Raw genomic sequence first — 13,138 nt, 5'->3', positions numbered from 1 at the left:
ATCTGTTGTGAAATGTCTTCATTAAAATGATTTTTTTCTGTCCTCTTTTAGACTCTATTTAACCAGTAAGAATATATTTGTGTTAACAGTATAGCATTTGTGTGCCACTGCCTGATGTTTATTGGCAGCTATAGTCTACAAGAGGTGATATGACAAGGTTAACAAATGCTTTATCCTTAAGAACTACAAAGAAAACACTTTACAAACCAAAGCATTTTAAAGAAGGCATTTCAAGTCCTCTGGTTCAATTAATAATTAGTAACTATATAAAGCGGAATAGTTCAGGCAGGCTGAGTTGAGATACAGAAGTTGAGACTTGTCCATAACCCAGTGGTGATGGCATTGGTTGGGGTTTGAGAGATTTTAATGGAATAAAAGAATGGGTTGGGTTGGAAGGGACCTTTAGAGGCCATCTAGTGCAACCCCCCTGCAGTGAGCAGGGACATCTTCAACGAGATCAGTTGAACGAGATCCCGTCCAACCTGACCTTGGATGTTTCTAGGGATGGGGCATTGACCACCTCTCTGGGGAACCTCTTCCAGTGTTTCACTACCCTCATTGTAAAAAATTTTTTACTTATATCCAGTCTAAATCTACCCTGTTTTAGTTTAAAGCCCTTACCCCTTGTCCTGTCACAACAGGCCTTGCTAAAGAGATTTCCCCCTTCTTTCCTATAGTCCCCCTTTAAGTACTGAAAGGCCGCAATAAGGTCTCCCCGCAGCCTTCTCTTCTCCAGACTGAACAACCCCAACTCTCTCAGTGTCTCTTCGTAGGAGAGGTGCGCCAGCCCTCAGATCATTTTTGTGGCCTCCTCTGGGCCCGCTCAAGAGCTCCATGTCCTTCTTGTGCTGAGGGCTCCGGAGCTGGACGCAGCACTGCAGGGGGGGGTCTCACCAGAGGGGAGTAGAGGGGCAGAATTACCTCCCTCAACCTGCTGGCCACGCTGCTTCTGATGCAGCCAAGGATACAGTTGGCCTCCTGGGCTGCAAGCGCACTTTGTTGGTTCATGTGCAGCTTTTCATCCACCAGTGCCCCAAGTCCTTCTTGGCAGGGCTGCCTTCAATCCCTTCATCCTTCAGCCTGTGTTGATAGTGGGGGTTGTCCCAACCCAGGTGCAGGACATTGCACTTGGCCTTCTTGAACCTCATGAGGTTCTCACAGGCCCATGTCTCCAGCTTGTCCAGGTCTCTTTGGATGACATCCCATCCTTCTGGCATGTCAATGGCACTGCTTAGTTTGGTGTCATCTGCAAACTTGCTGAGGGTGCACTTAATCCCACTGTCTATGTCATTGATGACCCTCACATCTGAGGGTCCCTGGACTTTTTAAGGGCCAGTCCTAATCTAATCATGTATAGTCTTGATGGAGGCCATGAGAGGGTATTATAAAGAAAGGTAAAGAACGGACATACTGAATTATCTGTGTCTGAATTAATTTCTTCAGGTACATCCTGTGGTAGACGGGGAGTGGTATAAGGAGGAAAATTTAACTAACTTAGGAAGGGAAGCTTGGTTTGCTGCTATATTGTAGAAAATGAACTGTGACAGGCTCTGTAAGTCTCAAGAAGGGCATGATTCCTGTGTAAGGTTGCTAGAAATGAGATAAACTACTGTTGGGTTCTAGAGATGCATTAAAATGATAGAGTATTAGGGAAGTAGGACAAGCACTGTGTGAACCTTTGTGAGGAACAGAGAAGAAAGTAGGAAAAGATGTTTTTTAAAATTGCATTCATGTAGGATTTAGGAACTGCTACAAAAGAAAGCAGTCCAGAAAGCCTGGGACATAGAAATGGACGTGGCTGGGAGATTTTATGCCTGATAGAAACAGGTCAGTCTAAGTCTTGGAGTATGGAAGCTAAGAGGCACCCCAGGTTTCTGAAAGTCTTTATTCTGGGAAAAGATTACTAATGCACAGTGAGAAGTGTTTTCATTTTTCTTACTGTTGTGGAAGGAAGGGATAGTACAAAAGGATTGTGTCAGGGCAATACAGCATTGTTGGAGGTGATTGTTTGAGAGAGAAATGTACCTCGATTGTGACCAAAGAAACAGGGACAAGTCATTCCAGGGGGCCTCATGTTCCAGTCTTCACATAGATAAAGTAAGGCACCATCAGAACAAGATGGAATTACTAATAAAAAGATGGAGACAACTATTTCATCAAAGCTAGGAGGTCTGTAGCTGAGGCACTCACTGTAGCAAGGAAATTTGCATTCAAATTCTGGATCTGAATCAAGGAACAGAAGGTCTTGAGCCTGTGTTTTCTATAACCTACTATTGTACTGTTTGAATATTTGGGAAAATGTATTTTCATTAACAGGACAAACTTGTAATGATCTTTGTTTTCCTCTTTCTTCAATGCTGAATCTATCAAAGAGCAATGAAAGCTCTGTTTCAAGATGCAGCCATGCCTAAGAATCTCACTTCTCCACATATGTTACTCTGCTCATCCTGTGTCAGAACTCAGGTTTGAGTTCCATTCCCCAGCATCCCAAGATCCAACCCTGAATGCTCCAGCACCAAATTCTTGAAACATGGTCCTTTGTGCTATTCAAACTGGCAGGTCAATGTGCAACAAAACACACCATTCACTGTCACTGCTGAGTAGATCCTGGAAACAAAGGAGTGGTTAACATGATTGCTGTTTTCTGGCTCCAGTAATATTTAATTAGCAAATTCAGACCAGAAGGAAGGCTCTAGAAGGAGAAGAAAAATAGCTTTTCTCCTCCTTTTTCCTGTTCCTGCAGTACAGGCTCAGCTGAGCAGCAGCACCCTGAACTGAGTTACCAGCTAATGCCAGAAACTAGGAATAGTGGAGGAAAGCATTATTCTGGAGTATAGGCACCAATCTCAGGTGGAAGGGTTGCCTGTCCCTTTTCAACTGAAAAATATGGTTTCTTTTGGATGCAAAAGATGGTGTTGGGTTGATTCAACATCAATGCCTAGTACTGGAGATTTAAGACACAGTATGATCACAAGCATAATAACTTTAGGATAAATGACTTTAAGGCACCTACCACTTTCTTTGTTGTGGTTTGGTCTGACATTTGGTGTCAAGTAAGAAAGAATATTAACCTTGAATATGTGTCAACTAAAGAGTATTTCCATTATGCATTACTTGTAATAGCAAAGATAAAGAAATTCCAGGTTTTATTTCCTACCGCTGTCCTCCAATGCACTATCACTCTGTCATGCCAATACAGTTGTTTGTTTAGTGATAGTATAAACTGAATCACTGAGATGACTCAGGCTTTAAGAAAAATTGTAGGTTATTTTTTAGTGCAAACTCTTTCTGTGATTGCCTCACAGACCCATAAGCAGCTGTATGAACCCAACTGAATAAGTAAGAAACTGCAGTACGAGAAAAGCAGTATAGTTAGGAAAGCTTCCTGAGATAGCTGTATTGGTAGACATCAGTGTGCTGTAGAATTACACCTATAGCATTTGGAAGAGGTCAGTGTAACTTACAGTCCTTGTATAAATGGTGTCTGAGCTGAGGACTGTGGCCTTCTTAGCTGGGGAACTGCTGCCTTTGTTCTGACCACTGAAAACAGATTAAGCTTGACCTAAACCTGAAATGTCAAGTTTCTTTATACAAGAAATCACAACTTTATATGTACTACACATCCAACACCAGGTAGATACAGTCTAGAGTGTATGGACTGGACTCCTTAAATAGGAGATAATTTTCACTGGATCTATAGGACTTTGTGTCCCCACACACACCCATTACCATTTTTTTCCACCAGACCTTAAAGCTTTCTTTTTCTGACTGTGGGAAGACTGGTAGTCACAGCTTAATCACCAATATCACATTCCCAAATTTTTTACTTCTCAGTCTTCTCAGATAGATCATTCTATCCCACCACATGGGGATCCTACTGCTACTTAGTTGTAACAAATATACTTGAGAAAATTGCTGTTTATGTATTTAGCTGATTTTAATCCTCTCAGGAAAGACAGTGTGTGCTCATTCCTACAAATGACAACTAACTTTTCCCAGCTCACAGAGGTGTGTGTGGCTGTTTTCTGTGCTTCTGGAGACAGGTAGCTGTGTCACAGGTCACCCGGGCTTGGAAGGTCTTCTTAAGTTGTGTGATGGACTCTTTTTACGACTCTTGCCTAGTAACTCCATGAAAGTCTAGGTATGTCATGATTTGTAGTGTGAGCTGTCTTCATTCAAACAGAAATGAGGGAAACTTGTTGCAGGTAATGAACAATACTCATGAGTTCCTGAAAAATGTCTTTACTGTATTTCCACTCTTGTGTTTTGCTTTTCAGCTAAATGCTGTTAACAGACTGCTTACTAGGTTCAACAGGTCAGTGACTATGTAGGGCCAGCCTTAATGGCTACAAAGAACCGCTAGGCATATTTTAATAATCCTTTGATGGCAGTAAGTAAAGAACTAGTTTTTCATTGGCTTTTACATTGTCACCTTGATGTTAACTTTTAGCTACATCCTCATACCTGAATCAAAACTCCACAGGGATTACTCTCAGTGTTTGCCTGAAGCTAAGGTACTTTAAACAGATTGGGTTTAAGTGTGACTGCATAAGAGTTTAAACCATCTCCACCTACTCTCTTGTTGTCTGAGTGATATTCTTCTGATTTGTTCAAGGAGTTAAGATAACCAAAAAACAGCTCTACAAAAATAAAAGTGATTGGATTTAGTTCCTTGAACTGATTCATTGCAGGTTCAGGTGAATACTGGAAATGATACTACAGAGAAGGTAGGAATATCCAGAGTTTTTTGGGCAGGACTGCTGAAATGAGTTCAAGTACAGAACTATACCATATAACTTAACTGCTCAGCATCACCCAAAAAGACTAGAAGAAAATTATACCTTACTACAAAATGTGAACTTTATTTTTTCGTAGGTTGACATCTGTAATTTATCAGTAGTTTGGAGAATCTCTCCAAATAGAGAGAGAACAATCTCTCTCTATTTATAGAAATCTATTTTCAAGATAGATGTCCATTAGACATGCAGACACCCATTTCTGTTTTACAGTTGGAGTAGCTCTGCATGTTAAAATCATAGAATCATAGAATCATTAAGGTTGGAAAAATCCCTTAAGATCATCAAGTCCAACCGCCAACCTATCACTGCCAAGTCCACCACTAAACCATATCCTCAAGCACCACGTCTACCCTTCTTTTAAATACCTCCAGGGATGGAGACTCAACCACCTCCCTGGGCAGCCCGTTCAATGTTTGACAACCCTTTCGGTGAAGAAGTTTTTCCTAATGTCCAACCTAAACTTCCCCTGGCGCAGCTGGAGGCCATTTCCTCTCGTCCTGTCACTTGTACTAGGAAGAAGAGACCAACTCCCACCTCGCTACAACCTCCTCTCAGGTAGTTGTAGAGAGAGATAAGGTCTCCCCTCAGCCTCCTCTTCTCCAGGCTAAACAACCCCAGCTCCCTCAGCTCTTCCCCGTAAGACTTGTTCTCTAGACTCTTCACCAACTTCATTGCCCTTCTCTGGACACACTCCAGCACCTCAGTGACCTTCTTGTACTGAGGGGCCCAAAACTGCACACAGTACTCGAGGTGCGGCCTCACCAGCGCCCAGTACAGGGGCACGATCACCTCCCTGCTCCTGCTGGCCACACTATTGCTGATACAAGCCAGGATGCCATTGGCCTTCTTGGCGGCCTGAGCACACTGCTGGCTCATGTTCAGCCTGCTGCCAGCCAACACCCCCAGGTCCTTTTCCTCCAGGCAGCTCTCCAGCCACTCCTCCCCAAGCCTGTAGTGCTGCATGGGGTTGTTGTGATCCAAGTGCAGGACCCGGCACTTGGCCTTGTTGAATCTCATACCATTGGCTCAGCCCAACAATCCAGCCTCTCCAGGTCCCTCTGTTAGGGCCTTTGTACCCTCCAGCAGATCGACACTTCCACCCAGCTTGGTGTCATCTGCAAACTTACTGAGGGTGCACTCAATCCCCTCATCCAGATCATCAATGAAGATATTGAACAGGACCGGCCCCAACACTGAGCCCTGGAGAACACCGCTCGTGACCGGCCACCAGCTGGGTGTGACTCCATTCACCACCACTCTCTGGGCTCGGCCGTCCAGCCAGTTTTTAACCCAGCACAGAGTGCACTCGTCCAAGCCGTGAGCAGCCAGCTTCTCCAGGAGAATGCTGTGGGAGACAGTGTCAAAGACCTTACTGAAGTCCAAGTAGACAACGTCTACAGCCTTCCCCTCATCCACTAAGCAGGTCACCTTATTATAGAGGGAGACCAGGTTAGTGAGGCAGGACCTCCCTTTCATAAACCCGTGCTGGCTGAGCCCGATCCCCTGGGTGTCCCGCATGTGCTGCTAAATGTCGTTCAAGATGATCTGCTCCATGACCTTTCCCGGCACCGAGGTCAGGCTGACAGGCCTGTAGTTCCCTGGATCCTCCTTCCAGACCTTCTTGTAGAGGGGCATCTCATTTGCTAGTTTCCAGTCATCTGGGACCTCCCCGCTTGACCAGGACTGCTGATAAATGATGGAGAGTGGCTTTGCAAGCCTCTCTGCCAGCTCCCTCAGTACCCTCGGGTGGATCCCATCCGGCCCCATGCACTTGTGAACATCCAGGTGAAGGAGCAGGTTGGTGACTGCCACCTCTTCAATAACTGGGACTTCATTCTGCATACTATCTCCATCTCCCAGCCCAGGGGCCTGACAACCCCGAGGATGACCAGTCTATTAAAGACTGAGGCAAAGAAAGCATTAAGTACCTCAGCTTTCTCCTCATCTTTCCTGGCAAGGTTACCTTCCGTATCCAACAAAGGAGGGAGATTCTCCCTGGCCCTCCTTTTGTCACTGATGCATTTATAAAAACATTTTGTGTTATTTTTAACAGCAGCGGCCAGTTTAAGTTCCAGCTGGGCCTTCACCTTCCTAATCTTTTCCCTGCATAACCTCACAACACCCTTGTAGTCGTCCTGAGTCACCTGCCCCTTCCTCCAAAGGTGGTAAGCTCTCCTTTTTTTCCTGAGTTCCAGCCAAAGCTCCCTATTCAGCCAAGCCGGTCTTCTCACCCGCCTGCTCGACTTATGGCACATGGGGACGGCCTGCTCCTGCGCCTTTGAGACTTCCTTCTTTAATAACACCCAGCCTTCCTGGACTCCTTTGCCCTTCAGGACTGCCTCCCAAGGGACTCTGTTAACCAGACGCCTTAACAATCCAAAGCCTGCCCTTCTGAAGTTCAGGGTAGCGGTTTTGCTGACCCTTTTCTTACTTCTCCAAGAATCGAGAACTCTATCATGTCATGGTCACTGAGCCCAAGACAGCCTCAACCACCACATCACCCACCAGGCCTTCTCTGTTCGCAAAGAGCAGGTCCAGCGGGGCACCTCCCCTGCTTGGCTCGCTTACCAGCTGCGTCAGGAAGTTATCTCCCACACACTCCGGGAACCTCCCAGACTGCTTTCTCTCTGCTGCGTTGTCTTTCCAGCAGATATCTGGTAAGTTGAAGTCTCCCACAAGAACAAGGGCTAGAGATTGTGAGACTTCAGCCAACTGCTTGTAGAGTACTTCATCTGTCTCCTCAACCTGGTTGGGTGGTCCATAACAGACTCCCACCAGGATATCTGCCTTATTGGCCTTCCCCCTGACCCTTACCCATAAGCACTCAACCTTACCATTACCGTTGTTGAGTTCTAGACAGTAAAAACATTCTCTAACATACAAGGCTACCCTTCCACCTCTCCTTCCTTGCCTGTCCCTTCTAAAGCGCTTGTAGCCATCCATTGCAGTGCTCCAGTTGTGTGAGTCATCCCACCATGTTTCTGTGATGGCGACCACATCATAGTTTCCCTGACGCACGATGGCTTCCAGATCCTCCTGTTTATTTCCCTATGCCTTATTTCAGTTTATATATCATACCATGCTTTAGGTATTTTCCTCTGTTCTAATCTGTTTAAGGAAAAAGCTAATATTATAGTGAGTTTTATGAGAATAATTTCAGACTGGTATAACTAGAATGATTGCCTCTCCCTTGCTGAAAATGTCCGGTCTGTTTCCTAACTAATAATCTCAATCCTGTTATGCTGCCAGAATGAAATAAACACCCTTATTGTTTAATCAGCCTCTTGAATGTTGAGCAGTCAGTGTCCAATAACTGATGACTGGCAGCTCATTAACTCCCATATAAACTGCCTCATGGGAAAAATTGAAGCAATTAAATCAATGAATTAATGAGTTTGTTACCATCTATTCATTTTTTTCAGCTGCGTAATTTTAACAGAGTTAGTTAAATTTATTTGCTTTTCTTTACTAATCCAGGTCACAGCCTGCTAGCGTAGGTACTAGTGAGGGTTAAGCTGAAGCAAGAAACCTTTTTGTAAATCAGTGCCATGTAAAAACAGTTTAGTCAGGTTTGATATAGCACTAGTCATTAAACACTGCCTTCAGTCTCCTTGCTTCTGCTGCTTTCCCCATGGGCAGCCTCCCACATTTAGCTTGGTGGGAGGCTAATTTTCTATCCAGCCTGAAACTCAGGTCCAGGAGTCCTTGTCTGCAGAATGGGTTGTTAGCACAATCCTGCTAAGCTACAGAGTAGCTTAAGAGTTAGCTCTTTACTGCTCTAGCCCAAAGGCTTCATGAGCACTTCCTGGTACGTGGGATACAAACACAATGCAAAGCAGCAACATGTGTGTCACTGCAGCTGCTGGCTTGCCAAGTGCAGCATTCCACGTGGGGCAGATGATGTGCATGCCCTTCTCCACCCTTTGTTTCCCATTGCCTTGGTCCCCAGCTGTGCTGAAGAGATTTGCCTCAAGAAATTGGTAAAATTTTTCTTTAAAATATCTACTAATGCAAATGTCTGGAGCATTTTACAAAGCAGGTATCTTACCATGTAAAACATAAACTGAAATCAAATTACATGACTTGCACTGAAGCTGTCTTCTGTGTTGCCTAAAATAGACCACTGAAGTTAAAAATACATAGGGGAGATTCTGTGTTAATTTTACACTCACGCAAAGACTCTGTTTCTTTGCTTAGCTTGTTGGAGAATTCCACAGGCAAGGCACATGATAGAGTAAACCACAGCATGGCACCAAACTATGAAGATTGCAGGTGCACAGAAAGTGCAGTTTGTTCAAAGATACAGTTAAAGCTGAACATAGAGATCCCCTGGAGACATACCAAAATAATACTGATTTACAGGTATGCTTTCTGCTAGAAAACTATTAACTAATGTAATCTTCAGTTGATGTCTAAATCTTAAAAAGAGCCTGACCCTATTACAACTGACCAGAAGTCAACAAGGATGAATTTGGTCAGAAGAATGTATATTTAAACAACTACCTTGTTCTTTAAAAAAATATAGCATGGTGACTCCTAAAGGCCAACTCTAAGGGTTGATCTTGTTGTGCTAGTTCTTTAGAAAAAACAAAATTAAAAATAATTCTATCCTGAAGATTTTTGTTTCGTCTTAGAATCACAGAATCATAGAACGGATTAGGTTGGAAGGGACTTTTAGAGGTCATCTAGTCCAACCCCCCTGCAGTGAGCAGGGACATCTTCAACTACATCAGGTTGCTTACAATTTTTCACCAAATATTTTCACAAGAAAAGACTGCTTTACTTCTGAATGTCAATATATTTCAGATATTTTTAATAGAAAAAGGGCTTTTCACACACTTTTTAAAAGGGCCCAGTACTATTTCATCTTGTCCCTGTCCTTCAGTGTTTTACTTTGTTTCAAATATGTGTTGATGTTTGTAGGTAAGAATTATGTCCTCTAATCCTCTCAGCTCCCACAGAAAATGGACACGGTCTAGCAGGAAGAAGGTATTAGGTATAGATGTAGTTCTGTTGAGTTCAGTGTAAGAACACAGACAAGCCAAATATTCTGTTGGCAGAATTGGGCTTTGCTGGATCAGAATAGGCCACAGGATCTAACACAGAACAGCTGAAATTTAGATTACATCAGTTGGTTCTGAATTTGATTTTGTTAACCACAGCAAATCCAAAAGTGGAAAAGAACCCTAAAGCTGGAGCTCTAGGGACCACTTTCAATCCCCAAGCAAGACTTCTTTGTAAGGGTTCTTGAAGGTCTGAGTTACATTAATGATGTGACGTTCAGGAAAATATTTTCTTTGAAAAACATCTTAATTTTCTCCTCAGAGTTCTGTTCAAAACAGTAAGTGCTTCAAAAAATGATTAAAATACACACTAAATCTCCATGTTAATAGTGTTTCTTTAGAGGTGTTTCCAGAAGACCTCTGGAGAAAGCAATACTATATTTGCTTCTGCTTGATTAATTCTTGATGATGAAAGAAATAATGAAATCACTCCTGAGTAAAGTGGCCAGCAATTGCCATGGAGGTAAATAGGATGAGAGGAATGTAATCATGTACGGCAGTTTGGGTCACACAATAGCTTAGAGCTAGGCATACAGTGCGTTAAGCATAGTTAGGTACAAAACAGTAGATAGCAAGTAGTGAGTAAGGCAGATAATTTTTACAGACTGGAGCCTGTATCACTAATTCTGAGAACTGCTGAGGCTTCATGGAGTATGAGCAACTCGAGTATTGTCACTTTAATGCTGTAGGCTAACATGAGATCTCAACAAGCTAGCCTCCAAAACAGGACAATTTTGCTTACAATCTCTCTATGCACCATTACAAAATGCATTCTCATGTACTCAGTATGTTCATACATTTTATGAATGCTGCAGAAATAGAAGGGTGCAGAGATCTGCAGTATTTATGGGGGAGTTGAAGTTGGTGTCTTAGTGTGAGGAGAATGTAAGGGACTCAGTCTGGTTATTCAGAAAGAATAGCTGACTTAATTTTTAGGTAATCGTATAAAAAGAAAAATTATTAAAAGCCTTTTCATCTGGGGTTATAGTCATTGGAAAAGATCACCAGAAGCTACAACCAGAAAACTTAAAATTTAACGATATCCTTTCAGTTCTGAGCATGATTCTCCCCATCCCCACCCCCAAGGTAAGTTATCAGGGTTAATGTCCAAATAAGGACTTTATGGTAGGCATCCATATGGAGAAGTGAAGCATAAGCTGAGAACTGACACACATATTTTTTGTGTCGATTGACAGGGGAAAAGCCACAACGCTGCACTTCAGCCAGGAGATTTGGAGTCAAAGAAGGTTTCTGAAATCAGTGGAGGCTGCTTGAGAACAGAGCCTGGTAAGATCACACTGTTCCTTCTGCCCTTTTTCTGGATGATACATATTATCTTGAATTACTTGGTTAAAAGAATGAAATGTATTAGCCTCAGATGCTCAAACGGTACTAGATGTTCTTAGTTTTCCTTTTGTCCCTGAACTCTGTGTTTCCAAACATCTTGGGAATTACTCTAGTAACAAGAAGTAGGCTATGCTAGAGCTGGGACAGAGCCCCACTGCAAGTATCCCATTAGAAACTTAAGACATGGGCAAACTGCTGCTGATGTAAAATTCCTATTAGTCTAGGTTTATAGAGTATTTCTGTATCATGTTATTACCAAAAATGTATATAAACTTTAAATTTCAGTTTTAAAGGCAACATTACTCAAAGAAAAGTAATTCCAATTATTTAATTTAATGAATTCTATTTTATTTTATTTTATTTAATAATGTACCTGCCCCACAGTTTAAGTAATGGAATAAACAACTTACATGTTAGAAAATATCCACTAGGTTTTGTGTTTAATGAAAAGAGACACAGAGTTGAAAGGAAAGGCTTTGGAGGATACACTTGCAAAAACACTTCAGACTTTGTTAAGAAGGACATTTAGGATCAAGTCCACTTAAAAAGAATATTTGCAGGTCAATTTTATTTAATATAATGAAACACCCTGTGGCTTTGACCTAGATCTGTTATTTCACTCTTCAGGTTTTTTTCTTTCAACTAGATAGAGTGCTACGTCTATGTATGTAGGTAATTTCTTTTCAAGTATTTTCCTCGGGTTTATGGAACGAAGGTGGACAAGCAAACCCTGGAAGGCTATCTGAGGACTTTGTATTTCTTTAGAAACTAGTATCACCAGAAAAAAAAAGGTTATTTTTTTTACAATAATTTGTTCTTCAAAGAGATGTGTTTGTTTGCTTGCCATTTTCATTTTCATGTGAATGTGTGTAACTGTGTTTTTTTTGTAAGAATTTTATTCCTTGACTAGAAGAAGTAAACCTATATAGATTGAAACCCTATATATGAGAAATAAAATATTTCATTTAAAAAAAAAAAAAAGCACTTGCTTTTAAAATTGCGGAATACTTTTGGAGCAGTTGAAATGATGAATTGACAAACATCTGGGCTAAAGCCAATCTTTGTAAGACAATACCAGAATATGATTTTAAAGATCTGAGAACCACAAAAACAAGGGTGTTTTAGAAACAGTGACAGAAAGCCAGGCTGCTAATACAAAACATACTACCTACGGATCTGAGAACAGTGCCCCAAATTGCTAACACACAGCAACACACAGCGTCGGGTTTCAGCATTGTTCTTAATTTCATAAACTCATACAGATTTCAGTAAATATTTAACTTTTCTCCGGCATTGATTTGTACAGTTATAAATCACTTGGTATTTTTGTTTTTTCAAGGATTCACACAAAATTTCTATTTAGAAATGATTTGTTGAGTTCCCAAGTCATCTCCTAATGTCGGGGAATGGAGAATCTCCATGACATAGCTGTGTGGAAGCAGTATAAGAAAGCAGAGTATGTAATTATAAAGTCTGTTCATTCTTGGATATTACGAGATGATGACTCAAGAATGTTGTGTATAAAGAATCTATATTAAAAGGCAGGTTGGGAGAAAAAGATGCAGGCAGCTATGCACTGCTCAGACTAGAAAATATGCAGAACTTTAGAACAGTTCTTTTAAGGTAAAGACAAATACAGAAACAAAGAGGAAGTAGAATGAAATGCTGAAGAGTTTGAGCTAGACTAATCGGGTACCTGGCTGTGTAGAAGTGCAGTAAATCTCATCTAACTTCAGTAAAGCATAGCTTTTGTTGACACATAAGAAACTATGGGATTGAAAATTTGGATTTAGAAAAGGATTTGTAGGGCTGTACCTCAGTAGATAATAACGCTAGCAGTGAAAGGAAAGTTCTTCTGTAGAAGAGGCTTAGTTTTGAAATTCCTTAGGGTGAGTGTTGGATCTGAATCTTTAATACTTGTTTTAATCA

The 13,138-nt window shown here is 41.8% G+C and overlaps 1 protein-coding gene across 1 annotated transcript in view; it reads left to right on the top strand.

The window, feature by feature from the left end:
• Positions 1-13,138, top strand: part of PRLR (prolactin receptor) — a 186,283-nt gene that overhangs the window by 85,630 nt on the left and 87,515 nt on the right. Inside the window, exon 5 of the mRNA XM_064438533.1 lies at positions 11,059-11,149. The gene's annotated coding sequence lies outside the window, so the exon portion shown is untranslated. The remainder of the gene's footprint in view (positions 1-11,058; positions 11,150-13,138) is intronic.

The sequence above is a fragment of the Phalacrocorax carbo genome, chromosome Z (genome assembly GCF_963921805.1).
Source record: "Phalacrocorax carbo chromosome Z, bPhaCar2.1, whole genome shotgun sequence".
NCBI lineage: Eukaryota > Metazoa > Chordata > Aves > Suliformes > Phalacrocoracidae > Phalacrocorax > Phalacrocorax carbo.
This window is presented reverse-complemented; position numbering and strand designations above follow the sequence as displayed.